Consider the following 16215-nt stretch of genomic DNA (forward strand, 5'->3'; position numbering starts at 1 on the left):
CCCCTGTAATTTTGTCATTCTCCACTTCTGTTCCCAATCCAACCTTGCTTCTACCAAGGACTTTTCTACCTTCTTTACTCTCCTCTGGAACTTCATCTCTTGCTGCTGTCTGGCTACAAGTTCCCAAACTGCTAAAGCCTCAAGCTGTGCTGGTCTCGGAAGTGGCTTCGTCTCATATAATGTCATTCGCAACTAATCCCAAATTCTCAAATTAAATGTTCCATGCTCTGGAAAATGCTAAAGCTCCCTGTTTCTCTGTCAATTTGCACCACTGCTTTAACCAAAAACATGGTGCAACACCTCGCTCCTCCATCACAATAAATGCCAGAGAATTTTCCGGTGGGGTCGGCTCCCCCACTGTCACCTTAATGTAACTTTCGCCCTTAATGGCACCCCTGAACGCTTTGAAAAACTTCATTTTCTCTGTTGTATTTATTTCGATTCAAATAAGGAAATGACCTTTACTCCCAAGATTCCTTTCACTCGCATACTCAACCAATTGTCTCTTACGGACGGCTGCCAATTCGCTTGCGACTCTTCTCACTAACCAACCTATCCCAGAGAGGCTCACTCATATGTCACACTCACACACTGCGGCAAACCAGGTCTCGCGGCTTGTCCTCCTAACTCCAATTCACGCAAACTAATGCAAAATTATTGCGTGCACTAACCAGAAACCAATAACCGAAACAAACCTGCTGGTTTACTACAGGGGAGGTACACAATCGCTTCAGAGACCTTACGGATTTTCACTGATGGCCCTTTCGCTCATGCAGCTATACCTCTTTCTCAGTCCCCCACATTCGCAAGCAAAATTCGACCCTCGCATTTCACTCTCACCTGATCAATGGGTCTGTCCTGGTGCACATAGGACATGCCAAATCTCAGTCCAAAAATGTCTGTTACTCATTTAACTGAAGTTCGACGACTTCCCTAATCTCATACTGCGGCGTACGCACACTCCTACTAAACCTCAACTGGAGTATGCAAACTCCCTACTTTACCTCTCTTACATCACAATTCACCTGCGATTTGCATAAGCCTTTGCAAGCGCAACCTACCACTTTCACACTATCACAAAGACGCCGAGAACACACCCATCTTTACTAGCTGGATTCAGGATCTGGGAAAGTCATTTCTGGGCTTAAGGGGACATCATCTTTGCTACAATTGCCATTTCAGAAAAACAAAATTTAAACCTCATAAAAATGTACAACTAACCCTAACAAACTACCACCATAACCATCAGTCACCACAACATAATCTATTCAGAACTTGAGAAAACATATGCTTGAATGCTTCAGCATAAGCCAACAAAGATGAATATAACGGCATTAATAGCACAGTTCAGCAATCAGTCCGTCAATCATTTGTCACTGTCAACGTCACCCAAAGGACCCTTATGTAACCCAGATTAGCATTTAGCATGTGGGACTTCATGCAAAAACAATTTAGAAAACGTGAATTTGGAAAACATCTAGCTAAGCGAAAAACTATAAAATAGCGCAGTTGGTACCTAGAAAGAAAGGCATAAAAGTTAATCAGTCACATTGTCAGAGCTACCTATCCACGAAATGGATCAGCAACAAAGTCAGTCTTCGTCTTCAGGTCATCAATCGATCAGCAATGCATCAGGCTCTCAAGAGTATGAGCCCAATGACATAATCTCGAATTGCGTCTTCTGGCATCAGCATTTCTCCCCTCGCATCTGAAGTTTTAGCCGCTTCTCATGACTTTTTATTTGAGTTTTTCACTTTATCCCCCTAATTCCTAAATGGTCAGTAGGTCGGCAGATATGACTCTAACCTATAATATCTATGAGTTCTAATATTTTTCCATCCCCAATTAATTGATTGGTTCGCTGTACGATGCCCTCATCATCCGGCTCATCAGGTATCAAAAATGTTGCATCTTCTTCTCCAGTCAGTGCTTCTATTGTTCGAGTCCTGGGAAAGTACATCAAGTCTGTCTTACATCAAACTTATTACTAGCTAAGCAGATTTTATTAATGTATGCAGTTCAGGGACAGTTCAACGCACCAGCTTCTCTGTAGTGCGCTAGAAATTCAGCTTCTGTATGAGGCCTGGTAAGGCTAGGCCACAACTTTGGCTAAGTTAACTCTACAATATAATGCAAAACATAGGTTATACATCTCAATATGACAGATTACTACATTATTCCTATACATTTTCATTACTTCACACATTTTTAGCTTTTTTAGTACAAGTTCGTATAAGTGGCTGACATACCCCGTGGGCACATTTTCAAACATGCACATTAATTTTTCTCTAGGATTAATTTCTCTATGAACCTTTGTAAATCATAACATGTAAGCAATTATTAATAATTCCTAATTAGCATATCTGCGTCAACACCTGGAAACCATAGGGCCGAGGATTTAACCTTAGTGCAAGCCTTTACTTTCAGAGGTGACACTATATCTAAAGCTGACTTGACCCAAGCTGCAAAATCTTCTGCAGTGTCTCCCTAAGAACACTGGCCAAAGCCGAAATATTAAGAGCATTCTCCATGTCTGCCAGTGTAATCCTGCTGCAATTGCTGTAGGATATAGGTTTACACTGGGCATGTGCCATATTAAAGGAAGACAAAGGAAATGAAATCCTAAAAGTCACCACCCCGTGGTCAGCCCTAAGGGGAAGTATATCCCCGATAACAAGGCCATTTTAATTGGTAAAGACACTATCCAAGGTGTCACCCGCTATGTGAGTGGGTGATTCAACAAGCTGAGTAAACCTAAGATTAGCCATAAACTCAAGCAAAGAAACTGAGTCTCTCCAGGAGTTATCTTCAAGATGAAAATGAACATCTCCAAGAATTGTGAAATTAACATGAGTAAAACATGGCTCCAGAACCTTATTCCAGGACTCAGAAAAATTAGCCCTAGGGTCGGGCAAGTAGTAGACCAAGAGCCCAAGGACAGTGGATCTTGTATAGGTTTTTAATCTGAAAAATGCCACCTTGCAGGAATTCTGAGAGCTTGTGACCAGGGTGCAATTAAGCATTTAAAAAAATATCTTAACCATACACTAAGGGGCTTATTTACAAGCCCCTTGCGCTGCCGTTGCATCAAAATTTTTTTTACACTGCTCAAGCAGTCCCCTTCAATGTGTCACATTTGCAAACTGGTGCAATGGGATCGTTGCACCAGTTTGTAAAGCCTTGTGTCACATTGTACCTGCGCCAAGCATAATGTAAGCAAGGTAGGCGTTCCCTCGTGAAAAACCACACAGAACTGGCACAGTGAAATCTACAAGATGTAACTGTGCCATTCTGCACTTTCACATCGTCAGTTTTTTAACACCTGCTCAGAGCAGGCATTAAAGTGACAGTGGGCTTTTTTTTACATTGGTCCCCCCTAACATTGCTAAAGTAGCGTCATCTTTTTACGCTAGTCCAGCAATGCATCGGTTTAGCTCCACAGATAAGTCAGAATTTCTGATGCATCTGTGGACACGTGTTGTGAAGAGCATCTGTTTCTTATAAATGAGGCCCTATATGTTTTATTTGTAGCACTTGTATAGTGCTCACAACCCATATGTTAGTTACTGAAGTGCCTAATTATAGCACATATCTTAATGTGCCCAGTAAAGATTAGGCTGAGCAAAATCACGTATTGCCCAAAGAAAATAAGTGTTGCCGGGTTTGTAAAATTTCAACGGAATGTGTTTTAACCATGGCATGGGGCACCAGGCCAATCAGACCCTCAAAACATTTTCACTGAGTTGTGAACCCCAGTGTTTTTCTGTAAACCCGGCTCTTTTTGCATAAGCAGTCAATGAGACTATTAATTAAATGTGAAAAATAGCATGTGCTTTAAGAAAACTCAGGGGGTGGCAGCCACTGACAGCAGCCTTTGGGTGCCTAAGAAGGATTCCCAAACCAGAGTAAGGTGAACCTTCTCCTTCCACATCTACTTGATTGCTGCTGTGGGAGTCTTTCAAAGCCTCTACGGTACTTGGAATAAACTAAGAATAAAGAGGTAGTGGATGTCTGCCTAGCGCTTTTCTAAATAACTTTGTTAAATCTTGTGTGAAAGTTGACTCCACAAGCCCATGACACATCCCTGATCAACATAATAAAGCAGTCCCCATGCACTGTTCCAAGATATTTAAACTGCTTTGGTGGGAGTACAGATGAGCAATGAGGGCAGGGTATGGGGGCAGCAACACAGAGACAGGTTGATTTGACAGGAAAGAAGCACCATGCAGGAGAGGTTGGGGAAGGGAAATAGAACCTCAATTACAGCACAGGCAACAGAAGGGCAATAATTACTTTGAATCAATCAGTGTTTGGTCCATGATCCACAGAAAGGCAAGGACATGATGATTGGCATGCACTAGCCAATTATGAGGCAACACAGAAGAGTCACAAAGAGGCCAACAGGCGTATGTAATAGGTTGCATCATACTTAATTTACAAACCATGTGTAGAGTATTTCTAATTTTCCTGTGGAAATATTTGACTTTTGGAGAGATCCTCCCTGAATGTCTGTAATTGTTGCATGGATATATGTTAGCAATACACAGAGGGCCTCTGCTCCATCTAGTGTAACACTAGGTTAGACCTCCCTTTACATGTTCTGCCTATATACCAATTCATCGAGTACCACAATTTTGAAGAGTCACCACTAAAGAAGATTCCCACTGAATATACTATCTAAGAACCTTATCATCCTCACCTTACCATCCAAATGTATAGTTCCCTCTGTTATTCCACATTGGTCATGGCAGGCCTTATCTTTATTTGCCCACCCCACTAACTGGTGCTCACAACCGCAGATATCTCTAATTATCTAATAACAACCTGATGTCTGCCACAATTCTATGCATCATTGAAGACTGGTTCCTGCAAGCCCCGTTGAGAATATTTCAATATTGATCATATATTCCAAGTAGCAACTCCTGTTTACAGAATAGCTGATCATGTCTCGGGCTTCTATTCTGGACTTCTATTTTGGTTTAATTCACAGATTGACAATAGAGCAAATTCTGTAAATAATTCCTTCAATGCACTTGAGCTCACTGAACACCTCAATAAAGAACAAACTTAGCCAATCAATTCCTTGATCAAATCATTTCCAAGCATACCACCCTATTGGTGGCATATTTTCTCAGTTGAAATCCAATGAGTGATTGTTTGTCCCCTCCTGACTACTGTCTCGTTATCCACAATAGCAACAAATGAACACCTCTACTCATATTCACCACACCTGAGTCCTATCCATTTATTCTTCTTACCTCAAAAACTACAAGACTAGATGCTGCTTTCCTCAAACACTCCACTTGCAATCTAGTGTGCACTATCAACATTCTAGCACTATTAAAGGTAATTGATACAATGCCCAGGAATGGGCATCCAGGGTTTACAGATTATCTTTCAACCATCATTCTCAGCCTCAAATATAAATGAAGCCAAAGTTTGTTCTGAAAAGCTAGCCATAGCACCCTCAGCACATGCTAAATAAGCATTGATGAAGTCAATAGGCCTATGTTTTTTTTTTTAAAGAACGACAATCTAAATTGCAGTTCAGGTTGGCAGTGGGTGTTAACGAGAAAGAATGTTTTTAGTTTATTGGTGGTATTGTAAGAGTTGTATGGCTGACTTAAGACTGGTAATAACAGAAAATATGAATAGAGAAACCTGGTGCAAAAGAGAGGGATGAGTATTTATGTCAGAAGAGGAGTTGAAGAGATAAGATCTGATGGCATAAGAAGGCAGTATAGGGGGAAGGGATAATGAAAGAGGGGCAACAAAGTGGAATGAGAATGCGTAAGAGAGCAGGTCAGGGAGCAGAGACAGTGAAGGAGTAGACCTGGTTCAACATAGTGGAATGAGACCGTGATTTACCTAGGCCCAGCCCCCCACTCCCATGCCATTTTCCCACCACGCCCAGTCCTCACCTGCTTCTTCTCCACATGTCTTCTTCCTGTGTCTTTTTCCCACTCAATCATGGCCCTGATCACTGCCGCTATGCTCCTCCCCCTCCCAGGACCTACATAATGGCAGCTGTTACATGTCCATGTGCAGTGGGTGTTTAGTTTGCACACCAAAGGCACCCCATCTATGCCCTCCCCCATCTAGGTTGCACCCAGCACCACAATCCCTGGTCCTCACTCCCTTTGGCAATATGACATGGCCGTCTTTCACTTACTCAACCTGGGATGCCTCTCCCCCAGCTACTGCTGCATCACTCCACACACCACAGTAGGAGGTTTCACTTGCAGCAAGTGCTGCTTAACCTCCTGCAGCAAACCCACCCAGCACACAATCACCAGCAACACCAATAATATCTCCACACAACACCACCTGCAACAGCAAACCAGCATCCGAAGTCTCACTCATAGGCATGCTACTCCACACCTGTTTTTTCAGCAGACATGGAACAGAAATTTGGGACCTGATGAACAGCAACACCCCAAACCTTCTCTCTGTTCCAAAAACCTGGATCAATGCATCATCTGCACTTGATGTCGCCACTGCAATCCCAGCAGACTACAAGATTGCATGACATGTCCACCTTGATAACTGAGGAATGGGACTTATTATCATCTCCAAAGACTCCAAGTGCTCAAAACTATAGAGAACGCTACTCCGTTCATGGAACATCAGCACTATGAGCTGCAAATCTCCAATAACTTCTCCCTAAAGGGTTTCCTCGTCTACCGACCACCAGGATCACCAGCTACCTTCATCAACCTTAACACAGACTTCTTCCCTACACTCACCATCAACTCCAAAGCCTTTGTACTCCTCAGGGACTTCAACTACCACTTGGAAGACAAAACCAACCCATGATCTGTAGCACTCCTCGAAAGCCTAAACAACATCAGACTAACCACAGAATCCACACACATTGCTGGATATACGCTGGACCACATCTTCACCACCAGTGATGACACCAAGTACAAGTCAACCTCACCTCTCACATGGATCAACCACTCCACAATCAATTTCAAAAGCATCACACTGCAAATCAACGCACCCACCAAAGTCAGCTTACAACTTCAACAATTGGATCAAAAACTGCACATACTCCCTTGCATCCACCAAGCTCAAAAGAGAGGATCTAACAGGCAAGCCAGCCGGTACACAGAGGACCTTTAAGACACCAAAACACATTGCAAGAACCTCAAAAGAAAATTGAGAGCCAGCTGTAAAGCTACTGACAGAGCCATCTTCAAAGCTATGCTCACTAAATACCCCCAGCAATTAAGAGACACAAAGAAAAGTAGGGGTGGGTAAAATGTTTCATTCCGCCCTCAGAATTGCCAGAATTTGGTGACTCCGCATTACTCTTGTAACTCAAAGTTCTGGCCAAATGTTGCCAATCTCCATGTGGCAGATTTTGTTCCCACAGGCCTCCAGAAATTAGAGCGAGATTTGTTACCCCCTGGTGCCTCTTTCTAATGCGGGTGGTCATTGACTCTTGTGGTCAGAGGGCTGCTTCTCAAGTAGATTTGGAGCAGCACGGGTAGATTTTCTGCTCAATTGGCAAGAAAATCTACTTGAATAACCACATGATCTTACACACTGCATTGTGCTGTTCACGCTCATTTTTCAGCGCTGCTCGCACTACTAGAACAAAATTGCAGCGTGAGCTGTGCAACATACATATTTCTGCCCATTGGAGGAGTTTGCAGAATCGTGTGGAGTTTTTATGTAACTGCATGGTATTCTGCAGAGTGAGTTCTACCCATCCCTATCGAAAATAGAGCTAGCTGAACATATGCAAAAAGTGCTCCGACAGCTACAAATCTATTTTCTTCATCATCAAAGATTTCACCACAGCCTCCAGCCACAACATTACTCCCTCCCAATAACTGTGTGATCACCTATCCAACTCCTTCCACATTAAAACTGTGAACATCAACAGCAAGTTTGAACACCATCCAGACACCAGGTAACTCATCGCCAACTTGTCCATCACCAATCAAGACAATCACCTGACCAAATTGAAGCACCTCAAAATCATATGGACTGTCCACTCTGGGGCTCCGCCTACATCTATAATCTAGGTGCATCTCCAATCAGCACAGTACTCGCCTATACCCTAAACACCTCCATCACCTCCAACATCTACCAAAAAGCCTGGAAGCACACAACGGTCAAGTTCCTTCTCAAGAAACCATCAGCTGACCCAAGCCAACTAGCAAACTAGCTAACTTCCATCCTATCTCCCTGCTTGCCTACACAGCTAACGTGATCAAAAAGGCTATTAACAAGCAACTCACAAGCTACCTCGGACTCCACCATCTACTGGACAACCCACTGTCAGGTTTCTGAAAGAAGCACAATAAAGAAACTGCACTCATAACAGCCACAGAAGACATCAGGACCATCCTAGACTGAGGAGAAGCATCAGCCCTCAACCTGCTAAATCACCTCCACATTACTCAGTTCACTAACATCATTCATATTGGAGGCCAAGAACCTGATTTGTATAGTCCTCCAGGATTCATCCCTCTGTCGACCCTGTTCTACGTCTATATGGCACTGCCCGCCAGCATCATGAAGTCTCAATGCATCGCCATCATCTCCTATGCAGATGCCAACCATTTCAACCTCTCCCTGACACATCAGACAACCACCACCAGAGGCAACTGCATAGCGATGGTTGAAGAATGGATGGGAACCAACTGCTTCAAAATCAACTTCTACAAATCAGAAGCATTGATCTTCAGAAATAGGAACTCTCTTTGGGACTACACTTGGTGGTCAACAGAACTAGGCCCACACCAACACCCGCTGACCAGGACATACATCTGGGGATCATCCTGGACCACAAGCTCAACATGATGGCACAAGTCAAAGCAGTGAGCATCACCTGCTTCTGAATCCTGGCAATGCTGTGAAAAATCTTCATGTGGCTTCCACAAAGCACAACATAAACTGTCACACAACTCAGCAATGCGCTTTCCACACAGATCCTACACAGAATTCAGCCCATTCAGAACGCGGTCGCAACACTCATACTCAACCTTCCTCATGGCACCAATATTTCAACCCATCTGAGTGAGCTTCGCTGGCTTCTTATTCAGAAATGCAGCCAGTGCATGCTACTCATGCACACCTAGAAAGCCCTACACAACACTGGACCCACATACCTGAAGAGCTACATACATTTTCACAATCCATTCAGACACCTACACTCTACCTCACTCTCACCTGCACACATCCCCTGCATTCACAAAATCAGGGCAGTAGGTCACTTGTTCTCTTACATTGCTTGGAACAACCACCCACAACACATCAGAACCTCCTGCTTGCTTCTTGAGTTCCTCAGGAAGCTAAAGTTCCTGGCTCTTCAAATATTTCTGCGGAAACCACATCTAGACACCTGCTCAATGCCTAAATACCCTCACAGGTAATTAGAGTGCTTTACAAATCAACATAACAGAACAGGAGAGAAAGAAGAATGACATTTGGTGGTGTATATGCAAGACCTATGGCAGCAGAAGAGAAAGAGGCACAAGAGCTGGGAACACAGCATGAAAGAGAGTCAATGAAAGACAGAGATGAGACTTCAGGCACAATAGAAGACTGAAACTTCAGAAGATGAGGGTGTGTCAGAAACCTTCTGTGAAGAGATATAGGCAATAGAAGGGAAAACGTACAAACTGGGTGCAAAAGATTGTGAGAGATCCATTGTCATTTAACAGGGAAGAATGGAAGACATAAGGGTACGAGGGAGAGAAAGAGACATGTTGAGAGATAGAGTTAATGAGACAGTCAGAGAAAGCACTTAATGACAGGGAGAGACAGGCCTAATCATGTGAGAGAAAGTTCTGGGAAGGGCATAGAGAGTGTTAGAGACAAGAAAAGGAAGGGGTGGGCCTGAGTGTCACATAGAGTCTGTGCCCAGCTTATCGATTCTTCGGGGTGGCTGGTGTTAATGGGTGAAAGGGGCATCACCCTGCCACCTTGGAGGCAAGAGAGTGAAAAGAAGACCAAGCAGCTGGGAGCAAATTGCACTTGCTGCTCCGGCACAAATCTGTTTGAGTCTGTTTTCTTTTGTGGGGAGAAGGAGTGGTTGGGGAATGCCCTGAGGCTGCTATCTACGCATGTCATGGCTGATCAATGTCTTCCTCACCCTGGAGGCATAAGCCTGGCCAGTGACGACAAGCTTGGGGCATGGTGGATTTTACCTTCAAGGTTTAGGCTTTCATATGGGCATTATTTACAATGGCCCAGGGTGGGATTGTAACACTTCTACTAAATGAAATGGACAAAGGTGGGGCTGGCTTTTGGGGAAAATGAAGGAGTGGATGTGTCACTAACCTCATCCTCCTTCACTGTTGCCCAGCAACTGCTGTTGCTCCTTCCCACCTTATATTGCTATTACTGGGCTGAGGAGGGGAAGAAGTCCATTGTAGCTTGCAATGAGGCTACCGGTTAGTTCAGAGAGGTGTTTTACTTTTTTCCCAAGTTTCAGGTTCATCCGAGGACAAGCTGCAACACTTAACTTTAGGGGGCTCATTTTCTCGCCCTTGTGAATGGCGTGTCCGAGTCATCAACAGTATATCTCCCTTTTCCCCTTTTCTCTCCCTCTTCCCCTGTGCACATCTACGCTGGTTTTTCCAAACACTGAGCCTGCGGTTACGCAGGTAAACCAGCAGCATGGATCAGCAAGCAAGTCTTCTTTTGTTTGTAAAACTTTTTTTAGTAACTTGCCATAGATGCCTCTTACCAGCCTGGGCCAGAATGGAGGGGCCCGCAGAGAGAGAGACTCGCTCTAGTCTCTCCGTGGGCGCATTCGGGAGGACAGGAAGTGACTCAAAGGATCGGGATAGGCTCCAGGTAAGTGGGGGAGGGTTTAAGGTTTAAGGGTTAAAGGGGGTGTGGGGGGAGGGATTGGCCTCTTTCTGCACTGACCTTTGAGTGGGGTGGAATTTTGCCACCCACCCGCTCGGCATTTGGAATAAGTAGGAGGGGAGATGGTGGCACGGGTGCTACGAGAGGGGGCTAGGAGGGGTTGCTGAGCGTCAGTTAGGGCAGGTGGTGATGCACGGTGACGCAGTAGATGGAGGAGGGTGGAGAGCCAGATGCAGGCTTGACCACCCTACCAAGGGGAAAAACAAGGAGGTGAAGGATCAGAGTGGGGGGGATGCACGAAGCAAGTAGGGCATTAAAGGAATAGGGGAGTGTCTAGGGGAGGGGAAGCGAAATGCGGGTTTGGAAGAGAGAAAGATGAGCGAGGAAATCTTGAAGGGTTGGGGTTCTTTTAATGTTGGGGTATACGTTGAAAGTTAAATGATGAAATCTGGTTAAATGCTGTCCTAAATAAATGACCTTTTACACTAATGATTGGTGTCACTGTAAGTGTGTCCCGACTACAGCTACGGAGGGCAACACCTCAATTTCATGTTATTGTTAACTTACGTCATTTATAGTGCTAGTGCTTAGAATGGTGTAAGTGTGTACCATATGAACTGAGCATGAGTGTGATTCTCCAAGTTTCTTAAGCCATCATAAACCTCTAAGCATGTTTTCTACATACAGTGCTACCACACAGTGCCTAATAGTAATTCTTGAGTAAAGGGACCCAAGGTTACAACCGAACTGTGGGGTGAGAAAAAGTCTTAGTGCACAAAGAAGCTCATGGGATTGTTAAAATAGGCACTGGCTCTATCTAAATGTGGTGAAGAAAGTGAATGCAACATTTGAGTTGTCCAGGTATTGGGCTCAAAATGTGATGACATAAGATAGCACACAAGCCAAGCCTGGCCATGATGGGTGGGGAGATTGTTGGCACCACACCACGTGTCACCCAGAACTTGAATTATGACGTGGCAGAGAGATTGCATCTGCCTAAAGAGAGCTATTGGCAAACATTGTCAGAACTGGACTGGAATACACTTGTCTCCTTATTGAAAAACCATGTACTGCATAGAAAAAGCTGAGGTCTTTGGACGGTGAAGGAGGAGCTGAGGCTGTTCTTGTTGTAAGTTAACTTTGATGCAATTTATTTTCCTCTTCCCACGCTCACCGTATAGACTCTGCTAAACAATGGTACATGACTGACTAAGACAGACACATGGTGACAGTCTCTTATATTGACAAACATATTAATACATAAATGTATTTAGCTTTGATGAGCGGACACTTGCATCATGTACTCATGGGTACGAGCACAAGCACACAGACGCACATGGGCATTCACAGATAATGCACCCAGGTAAAGTTTAAGCAGAAAGCAAACACATGGATGGTGCCATGAACGGATACTGTAGACTCACTGTATACTATGAATCAGCCCACCAGGCACAGTGCACTTTGCCATCGATTGCATTCAATTGCATTGGCTGGTGTGGGGAAGGAAGGCCATGCTACTAAACCTTTTGTGGATTAGTATTCCCATGTGGCTGACCATGGTCTTGTGATGTTCATGCAGCAGTGTGTGTCGTTTTTATCCTATGAACTCAACCAGAAGGTATTAGAGTATTTTACAAGAGCGCAAGTTACATTACACAAGGTCACATACATTTTTTAGGGAGAGTGAGATCAAGCGATTTGTCTAAAATCACAGGATGGTCAGCCAGCGCCAAGACTCAAACCCTGCTTCTCAGTTCCAAAGTGTGCAGCTCTGCCCTGAACACCACAGTCATCAGAGCGGGTTTGTGTCCATGGCACTAGATGGAACACTGCGCTACAGAGGCCCTTTAAAATGCGTGCTCATAGCCTCTGTGTGGGGGTGGTGTGGGTGGTGCACGTTTCAGAAGTTCTCCAACTACTGGAAAGCAGCTTCTCCTGTTACTAGCAGCACACGTGATGGGGGGGTCGCTACCTCTCTTACGGAACAGGAGGAGGCAAGCTGCATGACTCAGTGTGCGGAGCACACAATGCAATACAGTGACCACTGAGACACCACCAACTCTCGTCAGCTCTCTGGTCTAAAGCCGGAATGGACAGTAGGCACCCTACCATGAAAAACAATGAGATTTAGTTGCTGTGAATGCTTGAGAAGGTGCCTAGCGCTGGCATTTGTTGAATCCATTTAGTGTGCCAACTAAAAAACAAACCTGAGCTGGAATATTTTCTCCCTGGTGACTGCTAACTGCTAAAGTGTGTACAGTGAAAATAAACTTAACTAATGCCACACAGTCTTGAAGAAGGGAAAGCTAGTCAGAATTTTACATGGTCATATTCACATATGAATCAATTTCATTTGCCTTCTGTGATTTTTTTATTTGTTAATTGACAATTAGATATGTCCAGAGTTGATGGTGTCATTCACATTTGAAGGAAATTAATTTGCCTTCTGTGGGTTTTCAGATTTCTTGTGTGAGACATATCCATAGTTTCAGTGTAATTATGTCGCACTGTACAATTTGTACACTACAGTAACTGTTGAACACGTTTTACTAAGATATGAGTCAGTTTTTAACGTGTTTAATTAGGAATATTCCAAGAGTTCATATTCACAATTCCTTTATCAAAATTGTTTTAAAATGCATCATTTGCCACTTTTTCTCTGGGGGAGAACTTCCAAACACAGTTTCTGTAAGTCGGGCTTGCGTGCTGTGCACTCTCACGACGTAACACTCACACCCATCTTTCACGCCTATCCACTTTCAAATATCACCAGCCCCCACTGTGATTCAGGTTTACAGCATGATTGTTTTCAGAGCACAGATTTTCGCAAACAGCCATAGTAATTAAAAATGAAAATCTTCTGTTACATAGCACTATCTGCAAATCCGGTATTGTAAACGTTTCCTGCGCCATGAATTGATATGTAACATCATTTAGGTATCAGTGCAGAGGCAAGGAGTAGCCCACTGAGCTGCAGCGTTATATAATAAACAATCCAATTTCAACAGTAGAAAACAAGAACTTTGTGCTAGCTTAAAGTGTAAATAAAACAAGAAGAGTAGGCGTCTGAGTGATATTTATAGTTGTGCGCTCTGAAACATTTGTCTAGATTTTTTTTTTAAGTAAAGGTCTTCTAGAAGCAGTATCATCCTTCCGAAAAAGCGAAATGAATTCAAAAGGAAAAGATTTTTCGTAGCAAAAGTTGCAAGTCGATTATAAAAATATATATATATATATCTTCCAGTGGCATTACAACATTCGTTAGCAACAGGTTCATGTTTCCAGGGCATAGGAATGACCCGTACACTATAGCTGCTGCTTCTGTGGTCCTGTATGTCATTTACTCTCCATACTTGTGATCGGCAGATAAATGTACTTCAAAGCTTGTTTGCATTCTGTCCCAAGTTATGGCTTAGAGGGACAAGATTTTGCACTGGTAGACTATGCAACACCAGAAGAAAAAGTTATTCTGATTTCATGAGTCAATTTTGGGTCAGAGCAATCCTTTTACTGTGTACTTTGCCTCCTAGATAGCAGCCCTCCTGCTATCTGTGCGACAAAGGAGAGAGTGACAGGTATCGGAAGTAATCAGAAGGTATTTGGCGGTGGAGAACTACCCGGCCTCACCCCAGAAAATACTTTGTCAAAGACAAAAAAAAAGCATTGCCAGAGCCAAAAATAATAAACAACAAATAAAAAATAAAAAAAACTGAATGGAGATATTGGCCTCCTACGAATTCTAAGAAGTACAGAAATATATTTTGATACTATGTGACCATGCACGCCACACCCTATGCATTCTTTCAAGATTAATGACTGAAATTTTGTACATCAAAGCAATATCTTCCTAGCATACTTCTCTTTACAAAACGCAATGTCTCTAAAGAAATACTAGCAACAAATAATCTTTTTGAAAATGTACATGAAATTCATTCCGGATTCTTGGGTCCTTGCCTCTTCCATTGCCAAAGGTGCACTGTATTCAAAGATACAATCCGAAAACACTGACTCTCTAAATTCACTAAAGTCATTAAACATCTATAGAAACAAATGTACCTGCATTCATACTGCTGTTATGACTTTTTACCTCAGCGTGGGCCACATATACAAAATTTAGGAATTGCGTTTTCCTTCTTGCGATTCTTACCAAATCGCAATTAGGGAATTGCAATTCCTAATGTAAGAAAACGAACAAATATTGGATAGCGATTCCAAATGGGTCACAAATCGATCTTCCTAATGAATATTTATTAGGTAGGTTGCAGTTTTCTACCAGTTATGAATTATAGTTATTGTAGGAACGGTGCCCTTTTGGGTTCAGCAGACCACTATTGCCTACATTCATACATTTTTTTGTGACACATTTGCGTATTTTTTTTTACGCAAATGCAGCTCAAACTTAACTCCATATTTATATTTTGTCGTTAGACAAGTCTAATGTCAAAATATTGGAGTTTGCACCATTTTTTAGATGCGTGAACCTACCTTGCGTCAATGAGATGTAAGGTAGACGCTCCCATCTGAAAAATTGTGCTATACCCATAGCCCCATATTTATCCCCTCATGCTAAAATTATGCAGGGGTGGGAGAAGGGGCCAAATAATGGTGCACAGCTTGCTTTGCAATATTCTTTAATGCCTGGGTCAGACTAGGCATTAGGGGACCTGTGGACCCATTTTCATGTTCAGACACCATGGAATGGGTCCACAGGTGCCCTCCACAAGCCCCAGGAACAATCCAATCCCCACCAGAGGGACACCGGAAGATGGGGGACCCCATCCCAGGTAAGTAGAGTTAGTAGAGGTAAGTATTTTTAAAACTTTTGAAAGTGCCATTAGGGGCCCTGACATGGCCCCCCTACATGGCACTGGGTGCAATGGCCATGCCCAGGCAAGCCTTGTCCCCTGAGCTGGCCATTGGGGTGGTGGGCATGACTCCTGTCTTTTATAGGACAGGAGTCATGTGGTATGGATGGTTTTATGTCAGAAAATTATGCTAGGCTGGTTAAAGGCATTTTTTTGCCTCTAACCAGCCTAGTGTCATTTTTTGGTGCAAAACCCCCTTCTCCCATACCACCACCCCCACCCGTCTAATATAATTTTTTTAAATGCTAGCCCACCCTTTGCACGGCTTGCGGGGTTCCATAAATTTGGTGCGCGGCTAGCGCTCAGGAATGATGCAAGCCAGCACTATACTTGATGCAAAACTGCATTTGCACAGTTTTGCGGCAAAAAGTATAAATATGGGCCTTTATCTGTGATTGCTTTTAAGTAAAGCAATCTTAATTTTTTTTAAATGCAGCCCATTTTCGAACAGGAGGTTTGAAAAAAAAATAAACCTTGAAGTTTTATTTTTTAAGAGTAAACAGTGGTCCGTGAGACC

General features: G+C 43.4%; 1 protein-coding gene across 1 annotated transcript in view; it reads right to left on the reverse strand.

Annotated features, from left to right (window-relative positions):
- The window catches only part of AGBL1 (AGBL carboxypeptidase 1), a 2739156-nt gene that overhangs the window by 1964464 nt on the left and 758477 nt on the right, over window positions 1–16215 (reverse strand). The gene's annotated exons all lie outside the window — the stretch shown is intronic.

Source organism: Pleurodeles waltl, chromosome 3_1 (genome assembly GCF_031143425.1).
Source record: "Pleurodeles waltl isolate 20211129_DDA chromosome 3_1, aPleWal1.hap1.20221129, whole genome shotgun sequence".
Taxonomy (NCBI): Eukaryota; Metazoa; Chordata; class Amphibia; order Caudata; family Salamandridae; genus Pleurodeles; species Pleurodeles waltl.